The 27945-nt window shown below is 37.7% G+C and overlaps 1 pseudogene; it reads right to left on the reverse strand.

The window, feature by feature from the left end:
- The window catches only part of LOC106838841 (proto-oncogene serine/threonine-protein kinase mos-like), a 68983-nt pseudogene extending 41763 nt beyond the window's left edge, over positions 1-27220 (reverse strand).
- Positions 27221-27945: the final 725 nt, after the last annotated feature.

Raw genomic sequence — 27945 nt, forward strand, 5'->3', positions numbered from 1 at the left:
ATGTAAAAAGGTCTTTTCAAACAATTGTTCTTCCCTCCATTGCTTATAGGCTATTCCCATCCCTTTATCCTCCTGTATCTCTTACACAAAATGTAGCATATTTTTATTATACAAAAAGTAACATATTATACTCTTTTGTACTTTGATTCTTTTCCTTAACAGTATATTCTAGAAATCACTGCATATCCGTTCAGAGAGCTCCAATTTTCTTTTTTTATATAGCTGTATGGCTGCATAGTACTCTATTTTGTGGGTGTATCAGGTTTATTTAACCATTCTCCTATGTATAAGCATTTTGGTTGTTTCACATATTTTGCAATTACAAACAATGTTGCAAAGAGTTTTTGTATTGTAAGAAGTTTATCCTAAGGGTAAATTCCTAGAAATGGGATAGCTGGGTTAAAAGGTAAATTTATGTGTATTTTTGCCATATATTTCCACATTTCCCTCCAAAAGGATTGTACCCACTTGTATTCCCACCAGAAAAGTATGAGCATACCTGTTTTCTCACAGTCATGCCAACAGAATGTGCTGCCATGCTTTTTAGTTTTTGTCAATCTGATAGGCCATAGATGATATCCCTGTGTGATTTTTAATTTGCTTCTTTTTCTGAGTTAAGATTGAATATATTTTCATATGTTTAAGTGCCATGTGTATCTATACTTTGTGTTATGCTATAAATATTGTCTCCCATTTTATCAGATCTTTTGAACTTATTTGTAGGGGTTCTTTTTCTTGCTATGTAATTTTAAAAACTTTTTTGAAATAAAATTTATTAATCTTTCCTTTTGTTACAAGTGGATTTTAAGTCATAGTTAGAAAACTTTTCCTTTCTCTCTATTATAAAAGAATTCACTCATTTTATTTGTAGTGTTTGTATGGTTTTGTATTTTCTACATTTAGATCATTCCTCCATGTGGAGTTTGTTCTCATGTATGGTGTAATACAAAGACATACTTTTTTTTTTTTTAAGACTTTTTATTTTTTTCCTCTTTCTCCCCAAAGCCCTCCTGTACACAGCTGTATATTCTTAGCTATGGGTCCTTCTAGTTGTGGCATGTGGGACACCGCCTCAGCGTGGTCTGATGAGCAGTGCCATGTCCACGCCCAGGATTTGAACTGACGAAACACTGGGCCGCCTGCAGCAGAGCACACAGACTTAAACACTCGGCCATGGGGCCAGCCCCCAAGACATAGTCTTATCGTTCTTCCAAAAGGCTAACCAGTTGTCCCCGCACCATTTATTAGGTCCATCTTTGCTGCAGCGATTTGCAATGCTACCTTTACCATAGACTAAATTTCCAGATGTACTTGGGTCTATGTCTTGACTTTGTATGCTCACATGGTCTGTTTGTCTATTCATGTGCCTGAATCAGAATGTCTTAATTACAGAGGTTAACAATATGTTTTAATCAACTGCATTTTAATATTAAAATTGATCATTGGATTCATTTGTTATCACTTTCCCTAAATTATCCAAGAACTCTGTTGTGTAGGGGGGTGGGGTCAAGTTTGTTGTTAATCAAATCTAAACATTCTGTTCATGCTTTCAAATACTAGGTAAAGAGAAAGCTGGGGAATTTGATTGTGTCCCAGATTTTTGCTGCTGTCTTTTGGATAAAGATCAGATGACGCTGTTGCTGAAAATTGGCCTCCTCAGTTCCAGTGTCTGTGCCCTGCAGCAGGGATGATGCTGCTGGTCCAGGGCTGTGTCAGCTGCAGTTTCCTTAAAAAAGTGTGGTTTTGTATTGTTGGAGGTGTCTCTTCAGGCAGAATTCACAGAAGCAAGATTTCTAACTCAAAATATAAATAAGTATGTAGTTTTGTTAGATATTGCCAAATTCTCTTCTATAAGGTTATACTGGTTTGCATTCCCACTAGCAATGGGTGAGAGCATTGTTTTCCCACAGCCTTGCCAATGAATGTACTGTCATACACTTCTTAGTATTTGCCACTGCTATGGTCTGAATGTTTATGGCTTCCTAATGCCCAATGTAATGGCATTTGGAGGTGAGGGCTTTAGGAGGTGGTTAGGTCATGAGGACAAAGCTGTCATGAATGAGAAGGATACCTTCATCAAAGAGGCCTGAGGAAACTCCCTTGCCCCTTCCATCATGCCGGTTACAGTGAGGAGATGGCCATCAATGGAGAAGCTGTGTCTCACCAGACACCAAATCTGCTGGCACCATGATCTTGGACTTCTCAGCCTCCAGAACTGTGAGAAATAAATTTCTATTGTTTCTAAGCCACCCAGTCTATGGCATTTTGTTATAGCAGCCCTAAGTGGACTCAGAGAGATGGTAACACTTCCCTGCAGTATTATTCCTTCTTCAGGTGGGGAACTGGATGGCCAGTTTCCACCCCAGAACAAAGTGCAAGAACATTATGCCAGACTCCCCTCACTGCCTGAAGCATCCCCCTAAGACGCCCTTTGTGTCCTCTCTTGCTAGTGATCTTCAGGCAGGAAGACCCCAGTCCAACAGAGAGGATCTTATCATGATGAACCTCAAAGGTAAGTGGACATAATCTCCATCTCATTTCTCCCAAGGAGTTGATATCTTGGCAAAATTGCTTAACCCCTACTCACCTACCAGCTTATAAACCAAGAAGTACCAAAAGGGGGAAATTTTATAAGCCACACAAGCTCCTAATAATACCCTTGTGCCAGGGAAATGACTTGTCTTTCATTGACAGGAAGAAGAGAGGCAATCTTCCGACTTTCTTTGGAACAAAGACATCTCTGTCCACCAGAACAGAGAAACAGCAACCCATATTAAATTGATAGCTTCTTAAAGTTTCAATTTACTGATGATCCCACTGGCCCAAAAGACATCATCTCTAGGAATGCTTTCCTAAGTGCCACGGAATGTCCCAGCCTCGAGGTACCTCTAGGTTAAGCAGTACCCTCCAAGAAGCTTGATGGACAACTCCCAAGCAGTCTTGGGTATGGAGGATCTAATTATGAAATCACTGATGTCAGAGGAAATGATGCAACTTCTGAGGAATTTGGTGCCATAGTCACTGCTAATACCTGCCCTCAGAGTGCTGGACTCCTCTAACGTAGAGGTTTGCCAGTTGGCACAAACACTGAGCTTTTACCCCACTGTAAGTCAAGGCTCTAGGACTTCAGGTGTTACTCTCTTCAGTGAAGGAGCAGGACAGGTTTTTGTTCCCCACCAGGAGTGGCACCATCCTTTGGCTGTCCCCTATCCTACTCAGCCGGCTATAGACCCCTGGCAGCCCTGTGGGAGCTGACCTATTTTAACCCCTCAGGCTCTGATATAGCATTCCTAACTCTCAAAGATGCTGAGGGATTGGAACAGCACACAGTTACTTCTATAAACAGACAATCCTAGAATGGACTCCCCTACCTAGCAAGTGAGTATCTTCCCAGGAGACATTTTTGTGTGTGTGAGATTTCCTTCAGCACATTTAATCAACATTGCCTGAAGGGTGGATTTATATGCTCTTACAATATCAAGCAGGGGAAACATTCCCCAGTGAGACACAAGGTTTATCCTTATAATATAATCTATAATACAATCAGGTGAAAGAGATGCAATCATTTCACATAAAGCCCATTTAAATATACCAATTATTTTCAAAGTTTTATCTTAAAAAAATCTTTTTTAAATTTCGTTGAGGTCATAATAGTTTATAACATTGTGAAATTTCAGTTGTACGTTATTATTTGTCAGTCTCCACATAAATGTGCCCCTTCACCTCTTGTGCCCACCCCGTAACCTCCTTCCCCTCTGGTAACCACTAATCTATTCTCTTTGTCCCTGTGTTTGTTTATCTTCCAAATATGAGTGAAATCATATAGTGTTTGCCTTTCTCTGTCTGGTTTATTTCACTTAACATAATACTTACAAGGTCGATCCATGATGTTGCAAATGGGATGATTTTGTCTTTTTCATGGCTGAGTAGTATTCCATTGTGTGTGTGTGTGTATATATATATATATATATATATATATATATATACCACATCTTCTTTATCCAACCATCAGTCAATGGGCACTTGGGTTGCTTCCATGTCTTGGCTATAGTGAATAGGGCTGCAACGAACATAGTAGTGCAGAAGTCTCTCTGAATTGTTGATTTCAAGTTCTTTGGATAAATATCCAATAGTGGGATAGCTGGGTCGTATGGTATTTCTATTTTTAACTTTTTGAGAAATCTCCATATTGTTTTCCATAGTGGCTGAACTAGTTTGCATTCTCACCAGCAGTGTATGGAGGGTTCCCTTTTCTCCACATCATCTCCAACATTTGCTATTTCTTGTCTTGGTAATTATAGCCATTCTAACAGGTGTAAGGTGATATCTTAGTGTAGTTTTGACTCGCATTTCCCTGATGATTAGTGATATTGAACATCTTTTCATGTGCCTATTGCCCATCTGTATATCTTCTTTGGAAAAATGTCTATTCATATCCTCTGTACGTTTTTTGATCGGGTTGTTTGGTTTTTTGTTGTTAAGTTGTGTGAGTCGTTTACATATTTTGGAAGTTAACCCCTTGTCAGATATATGATTTGCAAATATTTTCTCCCAGTTGGTGGACTACCTTTTAGTTTTGTTTCTGGTTTCCTTTGCCTTGTAGAAGATCTTTAGTCTGATGAAGTCTCATTTGTTTATTTTTTCTTCTGTTTCCCTTGCCCAAGTAGACATGGTATTCAAAAAGATCCTTCTAAGACCAACGTCAAAAAGCGTACTGCCTATATCTTCTTCTAAGAATTTTATTGCTTCAGGTCTTACCTTCAAGTCTTTTATCCATTTTGAGTTAATTTTTTGTATGGTGAACGATAATGGTCTACGTTCATTCTTTTGCATGTGGCTGTCCAGTTTCCCCAATACCATTTATTGAAGAGACTTTCCTTTCTCCATTGTATGTTTTTAGCTCCAGGAGATTTTCTTGATACATAAAATAGTGGAGGAAAGAGGCAGGAAGGAAGAAAAGGAGGGAAGTTTACAAAATGTTTTGTGAATATAGTGCCTTCTAAATCCACTGGTGGCCAGGCATAGTGGCCACCTGCCTAACCTATTTCAATTCTGATTAGTTATTTATTACATAGTAAGCATCCAGTTGATAGAAGAGCTGAAATCTTTAAATCGTCCAATAGTCTTGCCATCTGTAAAGTATGACACTAATCAGCTACTCTTTTTGTACACAGTTTGAATCCCACAGATTAATAGATCTTCTCAAATAATGAAAAATCAACATACATAAACTAAGTATCTTGCACATAGTAACCGCTCAAATAGTCTTTGAGGGAGGTAGAATTTTATGAAAAATTTTACGTGTAATTTCATACAAACCTATTCTGGGGAGAGAGTCCATCATCATTTTCAATGGATTACTATCCCCAAAAAGGTTAGCAACAGCCAGACTAGGGTATGGGATTTCATTTAATCCATATTAAATATTGCACATATATGAAAGCAATGGCCCTTCCATTATGCAATCTCATACTCTTCTTAAATAAATAACATGGTCTTTGCCACAATTTTAATGACTATTTAAAGCAATGAAAACAAAGATATATGCAAATGTTAATTTAGCATATTAACAATGTCCTTGAGCATTATCTATTTTACTTGAAAAAAAATCTTGTCCATATTTCTTAACAATAAACAGTTTTCTTTTCTCTTCCTAATGGTGCTTCCTTCAAAGGAAAAATATAAATTTTCACAAATATGAACTGAAAGAGATTTTTAATTTTTTTTTTTTTTTTTAGATTTTTTTTTTTTATTTTTTCCTTTTTCTCCCCAAAGCCCCCCGGTACATAGTTGTGTATTCTTCGTTGTGGGTCCTTCTAGTTGTGGAATGTGGGATGCCGCCTCAGCGTGGTCTGATGAGCAGTGCCATGTCCGCGACCAGGATTCGAACCAACGAAACACTGGGCCGCCTGCAGCGGAGCGCGCAAACTTAACCACTCGGCCACGGGGCCAGCCCCAAGAGATTTTTAATTTTTTAAAAGATTTCTATCCATCATCATACTGTTTGGGGAGTACTAACCCTATTTGCCAGAAAATTCAGATCTTCTTATATATCTAGTGTTTATTTATTTAAAAAGTAGGCCATTAAAGTAACAGATGAGTATGAAGGTGAATTATGAGATACCTAAAGAATTTTTTTAAGCAACTATGGTGCTTGACAAGACAAACAGAAGAAGCATGATAAAAATCTGAAGAATGAGTGAATGTTTGACATTTAAACAGCTCAAGGCCATATAAATTTCTTCCACCCAGAATTACTAATTTAAATTCTGGGCCCTCAAGCAAAATGTCATAAAGTAAGAGAAGGCATGGAGCACCTCTGGGGATTTAATTCTGACCAACAAAGGAGGACTTGGAGGCATTGTGGGAGTGACAGAAGGAACGAAAAAAGACCACATCATCTTGGAGTTCACAAAAGAACAGGAATGAAGTGCTGGACATTTCTGGACATACGTTCCAGATTGACTTAAAAAGTTAACTTCAGGGCTGGCCCCGTGGTCGAGTGGTTAAGTTCGCGCGCTCCGCTGCAGGCGGCCCAGTGTTTCGTTGGTTCGAATCCTGGGCGCAGACATGGCACTGCTCATCAAACCACGCTGAGGCAGCGTCCCACGTGCCACAACTAGAAGGACCCACAACGAAGAATATACAACTATGTACCTGGGGGCTTTGGGGAGAAAAAGGAAAAAAAATGAAAATCTTTAAAAAAAAAAAAGGGCAGAGGACCTGAATAGACATTTAAAAAAAAAAAAAAAGTTAACTTCAAAAAGTTCCGGGAAGAATAAAGATATGCCAACAGCCAGAGACACACACACACAAATGACACATGAAGATCAAAGATCGTGAGCAGTGAAATTCTGCCTATACAATTCAAATAGATGGGGGTGTGGGGTGGACACCAGGGAACCCAGCATGGCAGCATAGGGAGTCTCTGACAAGTTCAGGCTTTTAAAGGACGTGAGTCAAATATGAAAGAAAGAAAGGAAAAACACAGGCAAGTATAAACAATAGCATGAACTGTTAGGGATAACTCAGGGAAGTCAAAGATCGAAGTTGAGCAAAGAGTTGAGGACAAAAACTACGCAGAACAATACAATGTTGTCTAAAGCACTTGATTTATACCAAGTAGTACAAAGCATGGAGTATATGTTGCTATCTCCTCCATTTTGTAGAGGAGAAAACTGAGGTGCCAAGTGGTAAAGTAGCTTCTGCCGTATCATGTACCTTTCAAACAGTGGAGCAGAGATTTCAAACCAGTGAAGGACACATTGCTCACTTGCGTCTCCTTCCATGTCCAGGAACGTCCTTTAACCCTGGCCCTTCTCCTTCTCTCTCACCCTTCCACTGTGTGGTCGAGGAACAAATACCTGATTTGTGAGCTTGGACGGAAAAACTGTACCTACCAGTCTCTTCCTCCTGCTCTCTCGGGAGAGAGCTGCTTCTGCAAACCATGATCTCAGATGCTCACAGCCTTGAGGTAACTTAGAGATGAAGGCTTTGCCCCCTGGAAGAAGGTCTGCAGTGGTCCAGAAGTGGCTGTGACTAACCGGGAAGGTCTGCCACATCCTAGGATGCAACTCCAGCTCACCAGCTGCCAGATGAGTCAAATTTTCCAATATCAGCTCTCCCCATCATGCGATGATATGTTTATTTCCCATAGGCCTCATTTTTTGAGGGGGTCTATTTCTCGGTTAGTTCAGAATACGGGTTTCTCAAAGAGCTCAGCAAAGCCCTGTTTCATATGACCTCAAGCCCGAGTTCCCAACCACCTGGTAATATCATTTAGTTTACGTTTCGTCTCAGATGGAATAAGGCTTACAGATGACGGAGAAAACTGCTAGGTTATTTTGTGACTACCTTTTCCAGAAAATGGAATATGTTTCTAAATTACAAATGGTAAAACATGATTAAGAGAAAATTGGAAATCAAGACAAGAGAGGGGATAGTAAAAGACTCCATAAATTTTTTGAATAAATTCATCTTCAGACCCAGAAAAATGATCTTGCAGCCTGATTAAACAGTTTAAGGTACCACCTCAGAGTGACTGTCAGTCATAGTTGAGAAGTCACGGAGTATGGAAAAATGTCTCCAGAAGACTAGAGATGGGCAAATGTCCCCAGTTTTCAAAAGGCTGAAAAGTGGTAAAAGCTCAGAAAGTACAACCAGTAGGTTTGACATTAAACCCCAGAAACATTTAGAACAGGTTCATGAGGAAATGATGTAATGAAAAACTAGAGTCAAGGTGTGTCCACTAAAAGAGAAAGTTGCTCCAAATTCATTCCATTAACATTTTAGATAAGTTTACTGATGTGTTCATGAAGAAATGCTAAAAAATATAGCATGTCTTTATTCGAGCAAAACAGTGGACAGAGACTTTCATAACATACTTGATCTGATGGTGGAAAAGGAGATGCGCCGTTACACTCTTAAACCACTTGGCATCTGGCAGATCAACCACAGTGAATATGAATGACATTTGTGGGGTAAATGGGGTCTTGGCCTTCTCATCATCATGTTGTACATCCTCAGTATATACAATTTTTGTTTGCCAATTATGCCTCAATAAATCCAGAAAAAATAAAAAGTAGATACAATCTTTAAGTAGCATTTAAAGAAGAAAAAGTCCCTAATCATGGAAGAAACAGTCCCAATGCACCCTTCAATAGTCAAACCGTATTTTGAGTTTTGTGTGAGATTCTGAATACCACACGTTAAGAGAGAGATTTACAATCAGGCACATGTCCAGAAAGCACTGAAGAAAGGGTGGAGATCCTGGATGTCATGTCAAGTAGAAAAAATATTGAGGGAGCTTAGAAATTTAGTCTGGAGAGGAAAGGACAATGATAAACATCTGGAGGGGGTTTCCAGTCATTTAGCTGTTTGGGGCCTCAGATTTTTCTTAAATCCAATGAAAGGGCTTCAAAACAGTCTATGACTCCAAACTCTCAAATTATATTCTTCTTCTTTCCAAACATTTGTAAGGTCATAGTAAAGGGCTAAAAACTCTGATCCATCTTACAGAAAAAGACGGAATCAGAGTCAATGGGTGACTGTTAAAAAGAGGTAAATTTTTAACATGAAAGACCTTTCTAACAATTAGATGTATCCTAAAAGAATGGGGTGGTGATAGCTGGCAAGCAGACTAACGATGAAGATATTATGCAAGCAGTGAGTGGATGATGATGAGGCGGAGGATATTAACGGTGAGGTGATTATATTTATATTTAATTGTTATTATTATCATTACAATATATTAAACGTCAACTACATGCCCGCTTCTGATAGGGACATTTTACATATGTTATCACCTGTACGCGTGAGCTGTGTCAGAATTGCTATGGGAGAGAATTCTTCAGTGGCTGGAAAGGTGGTCTAGCTTAGTGCTTCTCAAACTCCAGTATGGAGGACTTGGTAAAACACAGTTGCGAGGGACTCCTCCCAGAGTTCCTGAGGCGGGAGGTCTGGAGACAGCGCCAGAATCTGCATTTGTAACAAGTTCTCAGGTAGCACTGATGCCGCTGGCTTGGGAACTCCGCTTTGAGAAGCACTGCTCTGACTTATTTCCAACTTTCATTTCAATGCTAAGACTCCAAGTTTCAACAATTACCTGAACATTTCTTCATGAGAACAGATCACCACTCCCTCAGAGCAAGACCCTAAAACGGCAAAATAATTTTTAAAAATCAGATCACGAGAAATATCAATTAGTTTAAACACTTAGGCCGTTGTGCTCCACCTTTCCCCCACTTCTTTCTTAAAATGCTGGTTTTCACCTTCTATTTTTTTTAAGTAGAGTTAAAATGCAGTTTCTAAATGGACAGAGGAAAAAGCAAACTTTTCTTTCTTTCTTTGCCTCGGTTCTTCATTATTATACAATTTCAGGCACTCTTATTGTCGTTAGCTCCCAGGGTCGGAGGATTAATGAAATCAAATAAAAACAAAATACCTAATGGTATAAAAGAAATCATTACCAGTATTACATAATAAGAATATTTCTAAAGTGTTTCGAAATTCTGGAAAGATAACTTTTTGGCTGAGGGTAAGCATGGCAGTATTTGAAGATGAGAGGTGTACCTATGTGTGTGTGTACATAGGTTCCATAGAAAAGTAAAATTTCCTCCCTAGTTGCTTCAGGTGACTTTTCCTTGCTATTTTTAATGCTTTCATTATTTGGATTTGCAGCTCCCCAGGGGTCTTTAGCTATTTAAAGAAGTGTCATGAAATTCTGAAAAGTTTCTCAAAATAACATTTTAAGTCACTTCAATTGAAAAACTACATATTTTCTGTACAGAAATTTTCCAGAGTGAAAGAGACAAAGAGAGATGTTTAGAATTGAAATAAACAAACAAAAAAACCCAGTGAAAGTTGCTCATATTGTATTTAAACTTCCATTCTGTGCTGGTTCCCAAAAGAATCACAAAGGGTTGCCTTCTGTGCCCACAGAGACTTGGCATCTAAATCAAAAGTAGAATGCCCCATATATTTTGAAATTTCAAAAACCCCCACATTTTCAGGCAATTCTCAATTCTCTCAACAGATTGCTTACAATGGCTGAAAACCCTAATGATCACTTCTCTTTGAGACTATTATTGTACTTAGAGGTGAAGAGCTCTTTTCCCGATGTCCTAAGAATTTCAATCGATTAATGTTAAATATGCCACTGAGAGGAGCTGGAAGGTGGCTCACATCCTTCTGCAAAAGAAAGTTTTCTTCTCACATCATGCAAAGTCTCTTTTCTCTTAAAGCTGTTTCTACAACTGAGGAGAGGAGACAGAGAGTGCTTTGGATGGGAAAGGGCCTCTGGAGTTCTAGGTTAAAAGAGAGACCTGAGACATTAACATTATAATGACACCGATCAGGGCTAACAAAAAATTAATTGATTTTTAAAACTAATAAGCCTCTGCTAATTGTCTGCATATGCGAATGAAATGAGGGCCCACATTCTTTTTAAACACCAGCCACACTTGTTTTGTTTCCTATTAAAGAGCAGCAGTGGGCACGAGAAGATCTCCGCTATCTGAGGACTGGCTGTATGCTCGGATTAGAGCATTAGGAAAGGCCTGAACTCACGGTTTAACCTTGTTCCTGCTTTCTCTGTTCCTCAGGTCCACTTCCTGTAACTTCCACTCGCACTGGACTCACCACACATCCCCAGCTCTCCCTGCTCCAGTATTTCTCAACCCTTTAAGCTGATGCCGACTTTTCATAAATATAAACATCTCATTCACACCTCCCCCAGAAATTCTAACATGTCTCTCAGGATTAGAGGAGTGGAAACATCAGTTAGAAATCTGTATTTTCTTTGTAACCTAGCAGCAAAAGGGGTGTGGTTGTGTTTTGTTTTCTGAAGTTGGCATTATAAAAATAACAGTTTTGTTACATATATATACATATATATATATATATATATATATATATTGTGTGTGTGTGTGTGTGTGTATGAGGAAGATTGTCGCTGAGCTAACATCTGTGTCAATGTTCCCCTCTTTTACATGGCATGCCGCCACAGCATGGCTTGACGAGTAGTGCTAGGTCCATGCCCGGGATCTGAACCTGCAAACCCTGGGCTGCTGAAGTGGAGTGTGTGAACTTAAACTCTACACCACCGGGCTGGCCCCTAGTTTTGTTATATTTTTATAAAATAAAAATAAATTATAATATTGATTATGTCTTCTCAAACTTTTCAGTTGCATCCTCCCACCCCAATTCCCCACCTCCCCACCTCCCCACCTCCCAGAGATTCTGGTGTTTCTCTTAGAGCCCATTCCTCCAGTTGAGAATTGTTCTTCTAATTTCTGTGTCATGACTGGGACTGGATACATACCTTCTGGGGTCCAGTGCAAAATAAATATGTGGGGTGCCTTGTTCAAAGATTATTAAGAACTTGAAGACAGCAACTGCAGAGCATTACACCAAGGGTGGGGCTTTCTAAGCCCGGGATCTCCTGTGACTACGCAGGTCGCCCTTCCTGTAGTTGGTCACGATCACGACTCGCCAGCTTCTGCTACTCCTGTGACTGACTTTTTCTCTCTGTGTTTCCTAAATTTGATTCCTAAGAGTAACAGTCTGATTGTCTGAGATAAACATTTCATTCCAGGATGTGTCACAGGCTGCGGGCAAGTCTACTCATTTAAGTACGTCAGGACTGATCAGTTGTGCGTGACGAGGGTGAGGAGTTTGGGATGGGGTAGAGAATGGATCGCCCAGCATAGCACATGGCCATCAAGGCAACAGGGACAGTGGATGGGGCAGTTTTCCTTAGGAGGGGATGTGGGTAGGCAGGCCATCATTGACATTGTTAGTGCAAAATATAACAACATGCATTTTGAATTGAGCCTGATGTCTGTGGATGTAAACTGTCGTCATAATAATTCAGAGAATAGCTTAGGGGGAACAAATGAGACAGTGGCCTAAACAAATAGCATGTAAGGCCATAACAAATAATTCTTATTGCCATCGCAACTAAGGGAGCTCATAACCTGATTTAACATCTCAAACAGCCCAACACTCAAAAATGTATGTGTGTAACATGCAGGCTGTCGGGATGTTGTTTTTGTGGTGTGTGCTCAGGATGACTATTGCTGTGAGCTAAACAACACCAATTTCATGTGCTGAGGGCAGACACACACCAGGGATTGCATCTTTGTTCAGATATACAGAGGAAATTGGTACTAGAACTGAATGGGAGCCAAGGGACAATCTATTTAATAGACTGTGGCTTGTGATATTTCTAATCTGTTGATGAAAGAACATGTTTCCTTTAGAAAAAAAAGAATTTTCTAACATTCTCCTGAGAAACGTTTCAGCTGCCCTTGATTCTGTCAGTAACTAGGAGTGATTGTCCCGCTCGGGGTTATTATCACTGTGATCAAACAAGTTTCTCTTCTAGGCTTAAAAAACTCACTCATATTTTTTTCCTGAGGATTTTTTTTCTAATTGATGATCTCCTTCCAATTTAACTACTGGATCTAGTTATGAGTTTTAACCCCAGGCCCTACCTTTTGTCATCTTCTACCCTCTACTTTCCTTTGTCCCATTTAAGTTAAATTTTATAATCTGTACAAGAATTTAAGTTGGTCACATTAAGGATTTTGAAACATTAAAGATTTTGAATCCCAACAATGATATCAGTAGCTTGGAATGTTTAGGAATTTTCCCTCTGTGTGTATGTGAGACTGAGTGTGCGTGTGTGTGTGTGTGTGTATTTAGATACTTGGATTTACAACAGTATAAGACAGTTTAAATTGCAAATGTCAAGATCACCAAATAGAACTTTCCACACTGTCCTATGTGATAAATGATACTCACCAAATTAGCTGTTACAAAGACTTTCACTTTATTCGGTTCTTAAAAAGAATCAGGGAAGTGAAAGTCTAAAAGACAGCACTTTGGAATGAAAAAGCAGCCCACGGCAGAGCCTCTGAGCTGTGAGGGTCATTGGTAGGGCGGGGCTGCCCGCTGCCCCTGCTCTCGCAGCCCTGGCAGAGCCCACACACAGCTCCGAACGCTATCGCACGCAGGGTGCTGCTCTTAGCCTTCCTGGTGACTTACATTTGCCAGAAACACCACACTATGGACACATATTAGCAGTTACAACAGGTTTCCAAAGATTAGTGGCAGCCCCAGGTGAAAAAGATTCTACTAACTCCCTCCAAACACTCATTTGAAGAACATGTGTTTGTGTGTGTGCTACTCACTCTGTGTTCGTGTACTTACTCAGCCAGCATGCCATAGAAAACTGGTTTCTTGACGCTCGTTTCTAAGCAGAAGTTAATTTCAAAACCCCTCAGTCTTTTGAATGTCAGCTACTGCACAGACACAAAAATCACACACTTAGAGGAAATGGAATTATAAACAGCCTAAGGATATTACTCTTTCCCTTCTTCCCTTCAAAATCAATTTGGGTCTGTAACTTAGCATCTTGGTACAACACTCTAGGACAAGGAAAGCATGCTAAGAGGAGTGTATCAAAATGCCTCAAACAATTCTCAGTGCGGGTTCAGGAGGACTTCCAGCTCGCAGGTGTCACAGCTGAGGGGTTCAAAGGGAGAGGACATCCTCATAGATTTTAAAAACCATTAATCTCACGAAGGACAAAGTCTACATATATATTTACCATTAAAAGAATTGATATCTTACTTTCTCATCATGTCAGTGAAAGCTCACAAAGCCCCCTTTTAACTGTTAGTTTGTCAAGGAAGAGTGAGAAACAATTTCTTGTGTATCCAGATTGGAACCAATGGAATTTTTGAGCACTTTCAAGATCTTCCCATTTGAATTTTGCACAGAATTGGTAGAACCCTGATTCTTTGATGACCAGAAATTCATTTTGGACTATGCTTATCTGATCAAATATTGCATTTTCTTGGGACAGTCATGGTTTGTGCCTGTATCTCAGCATCTCATTTGATTTAGCATTACACCAGAATGCATTTAAAAAATTTTAATGAGGCATTATTATTAATAGTTACATTAAAATAAGCCAGGATGAGTTTGATAGAATTCCATTTTGTACTTCTGGTTTCTGATGTGGTTTTATCTAGTAGCATGTAAAATACATATATAGTGATCATAGTTCACAATTAACATGTGATTAAATCTAAAGGATGACCAGTGATAATTCATCTCTCCTTGGCTGACCCAGAATGAATGTACTTAACACCTTCCGTATCAGCTATCTATTGATACATACTAAACCACTCCAAATTTAGTGACTTAAAATAACAATGATTTATTATTTTTCACAATTCTGTGGATTAATTGGGTGGCCTTTCTGCCAATCTAATCTGTGCTTACTCATGTGGCTGCACTTAGTTGGTGACCAGACCAGGCTGGGAAGTCCAAGATGGTTCACTTATATGTCAGGAGCCTTTGTGTGGGTAGTCAGCTGGCATGCTCTGGTACTCCTCCATGGGGCCTCTGATCTGGATTTCTTCACAGGATGATGGTCTCAGGGTTCCAAGGTGGAAGCTACAAGACTTCCTTTTAAGTCTTAGGATCCAGAACTCACTCAAACATGATTTCTACCACATTCTGTTGGTCAAAGCAAAACATAAGTTCAATCCATATTAAAGAAAGTGGAAAAATAGATTTCATTTCTCGATGGAAGAGCGACAACACTCCATTGCAGAAGAGCATTTACACAGAAAGGCAGGCTTCCCTGGAGGCTAATGATCTATCACACCCTACTTTAAAGGACAGCATGCACAGCTCTTGCTGATAAATTGCAGTATGCTTAGACACAAGTAGGTGGGGACACCCATCTCATTCTATTCTCTAGTGGTGGAGGGAGAAGTAGTTGATACTGTTAACCCTACTGGCCACTTGATGTACCAGCCTGTTGTACCTTGTACTATATTGAAGCCTCGGGGATGCACAAAGCTCCTAAACCTCTATCCAGCAGAGTTGCTGAGAAACATGGGCAAAAATAGATTAGGCAAACATAAAATATGTATAAAAGATAGAGGCTGAGCAGTTCTACAAATATTTATTTAATTTTTTGGTGATGGTTTTCTCTTTTGCAATATATCATTTAAGAAGCAGAAGATTTTAAAAAGTTCATGACTATGATGAATGTGTAACTTACACAAAATACTTGTTAACATTTAACACCACTGGGGCCACAGTGCCATCACTATTTAAAAACTAAAAGATACAAATATGATGAAGAAGTTTCAATATCTACCTAAAAATTAGTAGTATTCTAGAAATACTGTGCCCAAAGATGATGATTTAACACATGAAGCTGTAGATAGTAAGTTTGCATAAGACCTCATAAAGCATGACTTTTCCTTTAGATCAAATAATTGCTTCACTCATATGTCCAAGTTTTTGTGCACATGTGGGAAGTGAAGCATTACTTGTTAATATTTGGCTCCAGTACTAGGAAAAGAAGTGCAAATAGTTAAAGGACACCAGCATGACATCACTATTATCAGATGCTTCAATAGAAAATCAATTAATTGAACGAATAATTTTATAGTTTTTAATCTAATTCATAGAATCATAGTATTTTGGAGTTTCATTCTGTCAAAAATAAAGTATATCTCATTACTGTGAATGAGAAATCCATTAAAAGTTTCATCATTGAAGATAAAAGTTATTGCTTTTGCAGTGGAAATATGATCACAAATTTGGTGAATAAAGCATGATGGAAAAAACAATATTTTTAGTAAATTAAGAAATCTGTAGATCAGAAATATACTTGGGATTTGGGGGGTGTTCAAAGATGATATTGAAAAACATTTAGCATGGTAACATGACATTTCTCTTTTGGTTGTCCATCATAAATTGGATTTTTTTTAGATGTTCAAACCTTTAAAGAACTGATTTTTAAGTCAACCTAATGTTCTACCATGATATTGTACCTTTTTGAGAGTGTCTTCTATATTAATTAGGATTGTATTATTTTGCAAATCAGTTGGATATCTTCATTTAAATAATCAACAAAAGGAGAGAAGAAAACTTCAGCTTTTGAAACTTTTAGCAAATTTCGCTTAGGACAAACAAAATTTGTCAATAGGAAACATTTAAATATATCATGCAAAAGCAAAAAAAAAGATGAACCAATTAAACTAAGAGAGTTCTAACAGTGTACAAGATATGATTTTGAAATTATATAATTGTACTTTGGAATACCTTGACTTTTAAAAAGAAACTTTTGATGTAGTTTATGTTTTAATTATACAAAATTTTTTTGCACTGGAATAAAGTAAAACTAATAAGAGAAGATATTATAGTATCTAAATTTGGCAAAACATTCAAATGAACAATAGTTGAAGCAACTTATGAATTTTGTCTTATAAAAATATTTGTTGACTCTGAATGGAGGCAAAAAGACAGCACTTGTGGAAATATTTTGATGCTTAATATAAAGAATATATAATTGGCATTATGCTTCACTTGAGAGAATTTTGTTTGAATTTACCTGTTACATCAGCACCTGAAGAAATGATCATGGTCTGTAAAAAAGAATCAATGGAAGATACAATTAACTATAATTTGAAACTGAAGAAGATTTCAGTTATATTTACCAAAAAAAAGTAAGACTATTTTGAAAAAAATATTTTTTCAGAAAGTACTATTAATAAAGAGAATTGGTCATTCAAAGAAGATTTAGTACCTATCCTTCTCAAACTATTCCAAAAAATTGAAGAAGACAGAACACTTCCTAACACATTTTACAAGGCTAGCATCATGCTGATCCCAAAGCCAGACAAGGACAACACAAAGAAGGAAAATTGTAGGCCAATATTGCTGATGAACATAGAAGCAAAAATCCTTAACAAACTATTGGCAATTCGGATATAGCAGTACATCGAAAGGATCATACACCATGATCAAGTGGGATTTATACCAGGGATGCAGGGATGGTTCAGTATCCACAAATCAATCAATGTCGTACACCACAATAACAAAATGAGGAATAAAAACCACATGATCATCTAGATAGATGCCAAGAAAGCATTTGACAAGATCCAACATCCATTTGTGATAAAAACTCTTAATAACATGGGTATAGAAGGTATAGAAAGAACATACCTCACCATAATAAGGGCCATATATGACAAACCCACAACCAACATCATACTCAACAGTGAAAAACTGAAAGCCACCGTTACGAGAACAGGAACAAGACAAGGGTGCCCACTCATGCCACTCTTATTCAACACAGTATGGAAGGTTTTGGCCAGAGCAATTAGGCAAGAAAAAGAAATAAAAGGTATCCAAATTGGCAAGGAAGACGTGAAATTCTCACTGTTTGCAGACAGCATGATTTTTTATATACAAAACCCTAAAGAATCCATTGGAAAACTGTTAGAAATAGTCAACAACTACAGCAAAGTTGCAGGATACAGAATCAACTTACAAAAATCAGTTGCATTTCTATGTTCTAATAATGAACTTACAGAAAGACAACTCAAGACTACAATCCCATTTACAATCACAACAAAAAGAATAAAATATCTAGGAATAAATTTAACTAGGTGAAAGGAGGTGAAAGACCTATACAATGAAACCTATCAGACATTACTGAAAGAAATTGATGATGACATAAAGAAATAGAGAGAGATTCCATGCACATAGATTGGAAGAATAAACATAGTTAAAACGTCCATACTACCTAAAGCAATCTACAGATTCAATGCGATCCCAGTCAGAATCCCAATGACATTCTTCACAGAAATAGACCAAAGAACTGTAAAATGCATGTGGAACAACAAAAAACCCTGGATAGCTAAAAAGAACAAAGACTGAGGCATCATAATCCCTGACTTCAAAATATGCTGCAAAGCTACAGTAATCAAAACAGCGTGGTAGTGGTACAAAAACAGACACACAGATCAATGGAACAGAATTGAAAGCCCAGAAATAAAACCACACATCTACAGACAGACAGCTAATCTTCAACAAAGGAGCTAATAACATACAATGAAGAAAAGAAAATCATTTCATTAAATGGTGTTGGGAAAACTGGACAGCCACATGCAAGAGAATGAAAATAGACCATTATCTTTCCCCATACACAAAAATGAACACAAAATGGATTAAAGACTTGAAGTAAGATGTGAAACCAGAAAATTCCTAGAAGAAAATATAGGCAGTACACTCTTTGACATTGGTCTTAGAAGGATCTTTTTGAATACCATATCTACTCAGGCAAGGGAAAGAAAAAATAAACAAATGGGACTTCTTCATCAGACTAAAGAGCTTCTGCAAGGCAAAGGAAACCATGAACAAAACGAAAAGATAGACCACCAACTGGGAGAAAATATTTGCAAATCATATATCTGACAAGGAGTTAATTGCCAAAATATATAAAGAACTCACACAACTCAACAACACAAAAGCAAACAACTCAACCAAAAAACAGACAGAGGATATGAACAGACATTTTTCCAAAGAAGATATATAGATGGCCAAGAGGCACATGAAAAGATGTGCAAAACACTAATCAGGGAAATGCAAACTGAAACTACAATGAGATATCATCTTATATCTGTTAGAATGGTTAAAATTACCGGAAAATACCATTAATAAAGAGAATTGGAGAAATTATATAAATGCGTGATAAGTACCATTATCTGCTTTTGTATTTTTAATGTTCACATAATTGATATAAAGAAGTTTTTTAAAATTTTTATTTAATATATATTGATGTAATATATGCTGATATTTTATTTGATTTATAAATAGATTTTTAAATTTATAATGAACAATAAAAATTAATAATAGGTATAACATCTATTATAAGAAATAATTTAATAATAAAATATTAATTTAGTGTTAAATATATTAAAATTTTATTATAAGTACAAAATATATATTTCACTTTTGTTTGTATATGCGTGAAATAAATATTTATTTCAAAAATGTTTTAAATATAACTATTTTATAGATACACTATATAATGAAATGAATTTTTTGTCCAATAAATAAATATTATAAAAATAATATATTTTCAATTATTTTAATTGACCACTTTTATGTAAAACACATTATAGGTTTAGATAATGAATTACTCACTTTATCTGTTTCTTGTCATTTTTGGTCCATGGTCATCTTCAAGTTCATCTCTCTCCCTTCATACTTCAAAAATCAATCCCTACTTCAGGAAACTACTAATAGATTGTTTCCTTTAGAACTCCACCAGTCTTCATATTTATAATTTGACAAACCCAAACTTCTCTTGCTTCAAGTGTTAGTGTTAGTAGCTTCAAGAGTTAGTAGGCATGAAATTGTCTCCAAGGTCAAAACAGTGTGAAGAGTTAGAGTTCCATGGTAAGGCATTAACAATTATGCTTAGCAATAACAATTATGCAAAGCAATGCTATTATTTGTAAGTCTATCTATTGTTTTTTAAAACATTCTTGGAAAAAATAAATTATATTTCTGTAATATATGCATCACTGTAACACTGCTAAAAATCTGGCAGACGGAAATATGGATCATTAATATTTACAATATATTTGATTCATATAGCAATTTCCAAAGAGCTGAAAGTGATTTCACATACGTTAGGTTATTTATCCTCATCATTCCTAGTAAAGCAGATTTTAAAACACATTGTGCCTACTCTATTGAAATTGTCTCATGTTTCTTGTACTTCTCCAGACAGGCATGTCTACTTATTAAAACGCTTTTACATATTGTGATCAATTATCTTGAAAACCATTAATTTCTATGCCAAAATTATCCAGATAGTTCAGGCTATAAAATGGCAGATATACATATACCTTTTCTCAAGTGTCTCTAATAGCCTAGCCCACTAATAATGCCTAAAAAACACATTTATTTTTGACATTTGAGACAATCTACCCTCTAAGTGTCTTACTTAGTTTTGTTCAATGTATTCATAAAGTACTTGAAGAAATGCTTATTCAGGACTTCCATTATAAAAGCATTGGTCTTCGTACTGCAAAGATACAACATGAATCTGAAACTGAATTTAATCCAGAGGGGTTTACAATCTCAGGGGAGAGACAAGACATCTACTGATAGCTATAGTATTGGTTAGAAATGAAAAAGAGACAGATGAGAAGTATAGCTGAAATGCTGTGAAAATTTAGATGATGAAGCACTTACTCCAGCTTGAGATGTAAATCAGAAATAAAACTCATGATTTCCTCCCTCCCTAGTCATCCCTACACTTACCTCTGTGTCACTTAGGAGAATTTTGGGGATACAAGTAACAGAAGAAAAAGTTCAAAATGTTCTAAACAGTAAGAGGATTTGTCACCTCATATAACAAGAAGTCTTGAGGTAGGGACGCTCCAGAAGCAATTAATTCAGTGGCCCAATAGTATCATCAGCATCCCTTTATCTCACCACTCTGTCTTTCTCAGCACATCACTAGGCATACCCTTCTGATCCCAAGATAACTGCAGCAGCTTCAGACATCCTCCTTTTTTCATACCAATGTATGAAGGCAAGAACAGAGACGCTCTCTCCCCCTTATGTTGTATAAGAACTAATAAATCTTTCCCAGACTGGTCCCTCCCATTAGACTTCCCCTCACATCTTATTGGCTAGAACTAGGTCACATGAACTTTCCCAAGCCAATCACTGGCAGTGATTAAAGACTTACCATGATCAGCTTAGAAATAATCTAGATTCCTTTTCCCTGAGAATATAGTTACGTAGCAAAAGAGGAACAACTAAACAAAGTTGGATCTCTCTTAACAAGAAGTAGGGGTGAGGAAAGCTTGAGATAGGCAACCAAAAATGTTTCTACATGACCTCTAAACTCGCTCCTTTTACTCACTTTCCTATTTTGTTTCTTGGTACCATCAATCTCCCTCTCATTTAATGGACGCAAAATCTTTGACTCTATTCTGTTGCCCCCATATCTTACTACCAAATGTCATAAAGATTAACTCCCATGTCTTAAAACTGCTTCCCAAGTTCCAGTTCTCACTTTCACATGCCTAGAATGTTGTAATAGTCTCCTAACTAGGGGGACCATATTAATATTTCATCCAAACCTGGATATTTTTGAAATTGAAATAATGTGCTATTAATGATAATATAAGAAAAGCAGTATAAACTGGTTGTAGTTATAACTACAGTTATAGAGTTGTATAAACAGATTGGTTGTATAAACTACAACCAATCCAATGCATGTTTATCCCACCCCTAACTCATCTTTTTTGAGTCCAGTTTTTACATTCTCCTATTCAAATTTACACTGTCACTAAACTCTCTCTGGAGCCCAGCGGTCATCACGCCACATGCTTCTGCAAAAGCTTGCCATAGCTTGCCTATAAATGTAGAATTAAACACAAACTACTTACCCCAGGATTTAGGGACTTCCCACAGTACGGTCTCAAATGAAACTTTCCTGGCTTGTCTCTCGCTATTTCCCAAAATACTAATAAAATCTCAGTGAAATACTATCTTAAACCAAAACAAGTTACCTGTAATTCCTTAAGCGTGTGCATGCTCTCCCAACCTCTGCATGTTTGCTAAAGTAAACATCTGACCTAGTTTCTTCCATCTGTAATGCCTTTCACTTCAATGTCAACATCATACCCATCATTTAAGGCTACAGCAAATGTCTCTTCTCTTTAACAACTCAGATGTAATTTTGTGTTCTTTTATTCTTACAACTCTTATGGTTATGGTGACCCATGTTTTCAGAACAAAGATCAGAATTTGTGATCTGTCAGGGGTTCTGACAGTGGGATGGACCCAAAAATGATCATATTGGGGCTTTTATTAACAGTTGGACTTGCTAATTTTCCTTACTAGAAGATAGACTGCAGTGGGAGAAAATGGGTCTTATCTATCTTGGATTGGCATATTGCTTTATGTATACCAGCTTCTCCATAAATATGTTTATATAAATTTCCTAAGAAATAAATTACTGAGACCATATAGCTATCACACATCTCTTCAATTACTTAACAATCTAATGGTAGTATTTATTTGTTGGAGAGGTGAGAACTGAGTAGATAAAAGACAGGGCGAGGGGCCGGCCCGGTGGCGAAGCGGTTAAGTGCGCACGTTCTGCTTTGGCAGCCTGGGGTTTGCCAGTTTGGATCCCGGTTGCAGACATGGCACTGCTTGGCAAGCCATGCTGTGGCAGGCGTCCCACATATTAAGTAGAGGAAGATGGGCACGATGTTAGCTCAGGGCCAGTCTTCCTCAGCAAAAAGAGGAGGATTGGCAGCAGATGTTAGCTCAGGGCTAATCTTCCTCAAAAAAAGAAAAAAAAGGGAGGGCAAATGATTTCTATATACTCTTTTTGATGATTAAATTATTTACATGTATTTCTTATTAAAAATTAATTTAAAAGCTTAAAAGTCTAACTGGAAAATGTGCCTTTCAATAAAGAGTTTACATTTAATTTTTCTTTTGAAACACATAGCAGGTATGTAGGCCAGTGCCACATTTTTGTGGGAATTGTGCACATAGAGTTTATCAGAGTTGGCAGTATTACCAACAGATATAGTGGGAGAGAGAAACCAATTACTCTAATAAATATCTGTTATAGATTATTTCACTGTAGAAGGATACACTAGAAAATATAAAATCAAAGACTTGAAAGATGCAGATTTTCTTGGAAAATCTTTATCTTGCTTTGATTAGGACTACATAACCAAAAGGGGGCACCATGGATGGTGTCAAAAGACACCAACAACTTTCATCTCATTTGATTTCGTTCCGCATTATGCTTTTGAGATTTAATGATTCCCATAGATCTAATTCATTTACTTTAACTACCTTATGGTTTCCCATTAATAAATAAACTACAATCTGTCCACAACCCTACTGATGGACACCAAGTTCGTTTCCTTTGTCCCCTGTTATAACAATGTTACAATGAGCAACTTTGCACATGTCCCCTTTTGCACATGTGAACCTGCCTGTGTGATGGAAGGGCAAGCGCATGGCTAACTAATGTCAAGAAGTAGAGAATGCAAGTGTCAGTACCAACTATCTTTTCTGTTCAGGTCCTTCACTGACCTACAGAAATACACATTTTCAGTTATATTGGGTTCTCCTGGGAAGGCAGAGAGGCTCTTCCCTCCCACTGTGCCTTGAGAGATTATAGACTCCAATATAATGTCACATGAACACCCCACTGCCTTCTGTTGACCTTGCAAGAGTCAGTACTGTTCACACTTAGTCTGCCATCTGCCCACATCTGGCTTCACTGCCCAACCTTAACACTTCACTGAGTGTTTTGACACCTTTTTTGAAAAAGAAAAAATTATGGGAACAAATCCCAGAGTTTGCTGTGCTTTAGCTGTTAAATGAACCATAGTCTAGCAAGAAGGGACAGATTAAACACATCGGAAATGTGCCACTGTCTTCCTTTGTGACCACAGGAAAGTCACTTGTCTTCCTATGCTTCCATTTCCTCATTCATGAAATTAAGGGACTCATCCATCATCTTATTAATTTAACAAATAAAATGCCTAAAAGTGTTGAATAAATATACTTAGTATTTTGAACCCTTATTTAGAATTGAGAGAATGGTCATGTGCATACATATTAACTTTAGCCATCAAAGGTCATTTTGCCAACCTGAAAGTCTGGAGGCAACAGCATGATTTTGTAGGAGAGTAAGCCATTGCTATCACTAACTTGAGCAGTCTTGCAAAGACTTTCTATTTTATTCACTATGCTAACCTTCAAATCTTTCTTAGGAGAATATATTTTTTTGTCATATTTGTATATACTTCACATTCTTGGTAAGGACTGAAGTCATGATAACTTTACATAACTGACTAAGATAACTCCAAAAATGTTTATTTTTAACAAAAAAAAGGTAAATTATTACATATTTCTGGTTCTTAAAATCACTGAGATAGTATATTTAAACTTCATTAGATTTTTTTACGTCATTTGATTATGGCAAACAGGACATTTCTAGCCTTAGTTCTCAGAAGATTCCATGAGTGTCTAAAATACAATATTGGTCATTTAATATTATACTTTTCAAGACTCAAATAAAGCTTTAAATAAGACCAGATCAACCTACCTTTTCTAGAAGGTGAGTACTGCCAGCCTCAAGAAGTAAACAGTTTATCGGAACAATCAGCTGAGATTAGGATCCTCCTGGAAATGGGACTATCAAAGGAAGTCTAGAACCCCAGAAATTAGTTGAGTGCAGCATTATAGATTGGGGTGTTATAAAAGAAGGCATCGAGCAGGTGGAGGGCAGCATGTCAGAGGCTGGGTCCAGGGAGAGGACAGATGGAGACTCTAAGGAAAGAGAGAGAGTGCTAATGACAAACTTTGCCTACTTTCAAATTTTGTCACTTCTGAGAACAGAAGAGGAGATTTCACAGCCCACACATCAGGGCATCTAAGCAAGTTAGGGGGCTTTCTTTGAAAAGCAGCTGATAAAATCTGGAAGAATGGCCCTGTCATACTTTTGAATCTGTGAAGTCCCTAGCATAAGAATAACCTGAGTAAGAGGGCAAGAGACTCCAGAAGAATAGACAATTACCACCTATGCTTTGTCTTTTTTTCTTGCAAATATCTCTTCTATTTGAACCATAGTCTTTCATAAACTTGAGAAATAAATCACAACTTTTGGGGGCTATGGTGGGGCTGTTGGTCTTTGTCGACATGACTTGGGAATTGTTAATGAAAAATTGAGCTATTTTGAGGCCTGGATGTGAAGGAAGACATTTTTCCCCACTTAACTCATGGGGATTTTGTGGTCTAGATTCTTTTAAAAAGCAAATATGGCTCCAAGAATTACCAGTGACACAAAGGGTCATTGAAATGTAATAACTTCTCATTTCACTAAGATTAGAATGTGAAAACACATACCTTGAGGCTGATACGTGGACGAGATCACCACTGTCCAGATGTTGTGGTTTCCCACTCATGGTCACGTGCTCAGCTGTCAGAATATACAGCTGTTATGAATGGGCACAGCCTCAGGTACATACACACTTAAAACATAACGTGATTGGGACCAGCCCTGATCAAAAGTCACCTCCCCCTCTTTGAAGTCCTCTCTTTTCCCCGTGCCATCCCTCCTGCTGCCTCCAAGCATAGCAGAAAGGCATCTAGTCAGGGAGATTTGACAATCAGTTAGTGATTTTAGATTTTGCCCTCCTGAGGGACATTGACACCTGAGCAAGGACAACTGAAAACAGTAATGCGTGATGGAAGATAAAGATTCCTAGTGGATTAGAATTTCAAGCCCAGTTTGACCTGTTATGGGAGTTATTTCATGGCAAATGGTAACAAAAATGGTGAAAAAGTATCTCATGGCCGTATTAGCCTTACAAAGTTTGTGAAATTTGTTACATTAAATAATTACTTCTTGCTAAAAATGCAAATGTCGTTTAGGTCCACTATGCAAACACTATTTTATTTAATTATTTAACCACCACCAAGAGGTAGGCATTCACTCTCTTTTGCCTGAAGAAAACGATGGCTCAGTGAGGCCATGTAGCTTTTCCATTTTCATATAAATAGGAAGGCCAGAGCCAATTCAAACCTGGGGCTGTTTGATTCTATGATTCATGTTCTTAACCGCTGCCCTCTCCTATCAGTTACTCATCCTTTAACTGGTCACTCATTTACTACATCTTTAATGGAACAGGCCTGGGGACATGGTACTTCTGATGGACGGAATGGAAGATGTGAGAACATGGGCCAATCCAAATGGGTGGCTCAGGGACCAGTGGCACCTCAGTGGACATGCTGAGCTAGAGCGACGGGGAAGCCATTGGACGAACTAAGCACAATTTTGGGTATTTTGCATTTCTGCCAAGATGGACCTGCTGTTTGCGTGAGTCTTAGGAAGATAAGTGACTAAAATGAAGCTAGACTTTTTGCACTGTCCTCATTCATCCTACAACCAATCTCGATATACCATCACCTGCACCCCCCACAAAGTTACAAACCTAACTCCAAAAAGCATTGAAAAGAGTATAGGCTTTTACTGAAGTTTTCAGAGGCAGAAGCAGCATGCAGCTCACATAGCACAACATAGCAAGGCTTTTATCCCTGAGAGCTCTGCCCCCGCCAAAGATCCGCTTCTCACAGAAACTGCTCAAACATTCTCTCAGCCACCAGCTGTCCAATTCCAACTCTTTTCTCCCCCTTCTTTCTCCGTGTAGCTTTAGCTTCCTTCCTGATCCTGGATGTCCCTTTCCAAGTAGCTTAACCCCATTCTTACACAGAACTTATACTCCACTTGTTTTGGCTTTAAAAGTCTTCTTCTCCCCACAGTACAGTACAGTGATCAGTCCAATAAAGGCCCAGAAGTCAAAGAGCCCAACAAAGGATTCAAGAGGAAGGAGAGAAGGAAGTTTGCACGCACTTTTTACTTTAAAGTTTCTTCTTTGCTGCCTCTCAAGTTTTCAATGTATATAATATAGGGCTTTCAGGAATGGGAGATGAACCTAGATGATATTAAGCGTGAGGTGAGAGCTAAGCTTAAATGAATCACTATGGCAAATGGCCTGCCTTATGAGAAAAGACATTTTATTTTCTCTGAAGACACTGAAAACACTTCTTGTTGGATAGGAATCCAATGTGTAGCTTAGGATAGAATTGTTCTTTGTCCTTCAAAGTCTGTGTTTGTTCCCAGCAATAACGTCCCTGTAAAACATTATTGCTAATCTAATATTGCATCGTTTCTTAAGCCCTGATCCTTTACGACCAGCTGCCGTGTAAGGTGATTCAGTATCCGTGTACGAGTAATTTCAAGAGAAGCTCCACCGATGACACAATGACTTGCAGCCATGCCGAGTTTAAGTCAACTGCCTCTCAGCAATAAATCAAAGGCTCTGATAACTGACCTGGCAGTTTTTCATCTTGGATTTCCATTTTATTCACCAGAAATATCCTTTTGGGAACGCTTAAATGCTTTTGAAATGAAAACAAACTAAATTGGTTCTTTTGCAAAAGATAATACCAGACTTTGTTTATTCGTTTAAAAGAAAATGGTTGGATTAATTTGAAAATTATTTGCCTTGGTCTTTGTGTTTTGCTCTATTTTTACCACCTATGTTTATCCCTTAAGAAGTAGATGCTTTTTAGCAGCCACAAAATGAGTTTAAAAAAAATAACAAAATCAGAGAGACTCATTTAGACAAAAATCAGCTTTTGCCCTACCCTCCAGCATACTGAGTACTCAAACTCAATTTCTACGGCTACCTGCCTCCTTTCTTCAATACCACTCACCATGGCTCACATTATTAGGAGACATACATACACATACATGCACGCACTCCTGTCTCTCCCCTCACCAGCCTCTGTACCTCTTGATGTAGGGACCAAAGGGGCAACGTCTGCTACATGGAAAATACTTAATACCATATTCATTAATTCTAAGATACATTTACTTTTTCATATTTTAATAATTCACAAATAAAGATGCTTCTTACAATAAATAGCATGCTGTATTTTAAATGGTAGCATTTTTTTCTTAGTGGCATGTAAAATAATCATGCATCTTATAATTGATAG

The sequence above is a fragment of the Equus asinus genome, chromosome 24 (genome assembly GCF_041296235.1).
Source record: "Equus asinus isolate D_3611 breed Donkey chromosome 24, EquAss-T2T_v2, whole genome shotgun sequence".
In the NCBI taxonomy this organism is placed as follows: domain Eukaryota; kingdom Metazoa; phylum Chordata; class Mammalia; order Perissodactyla; family Equidae; genus Equus; species Equus asinus.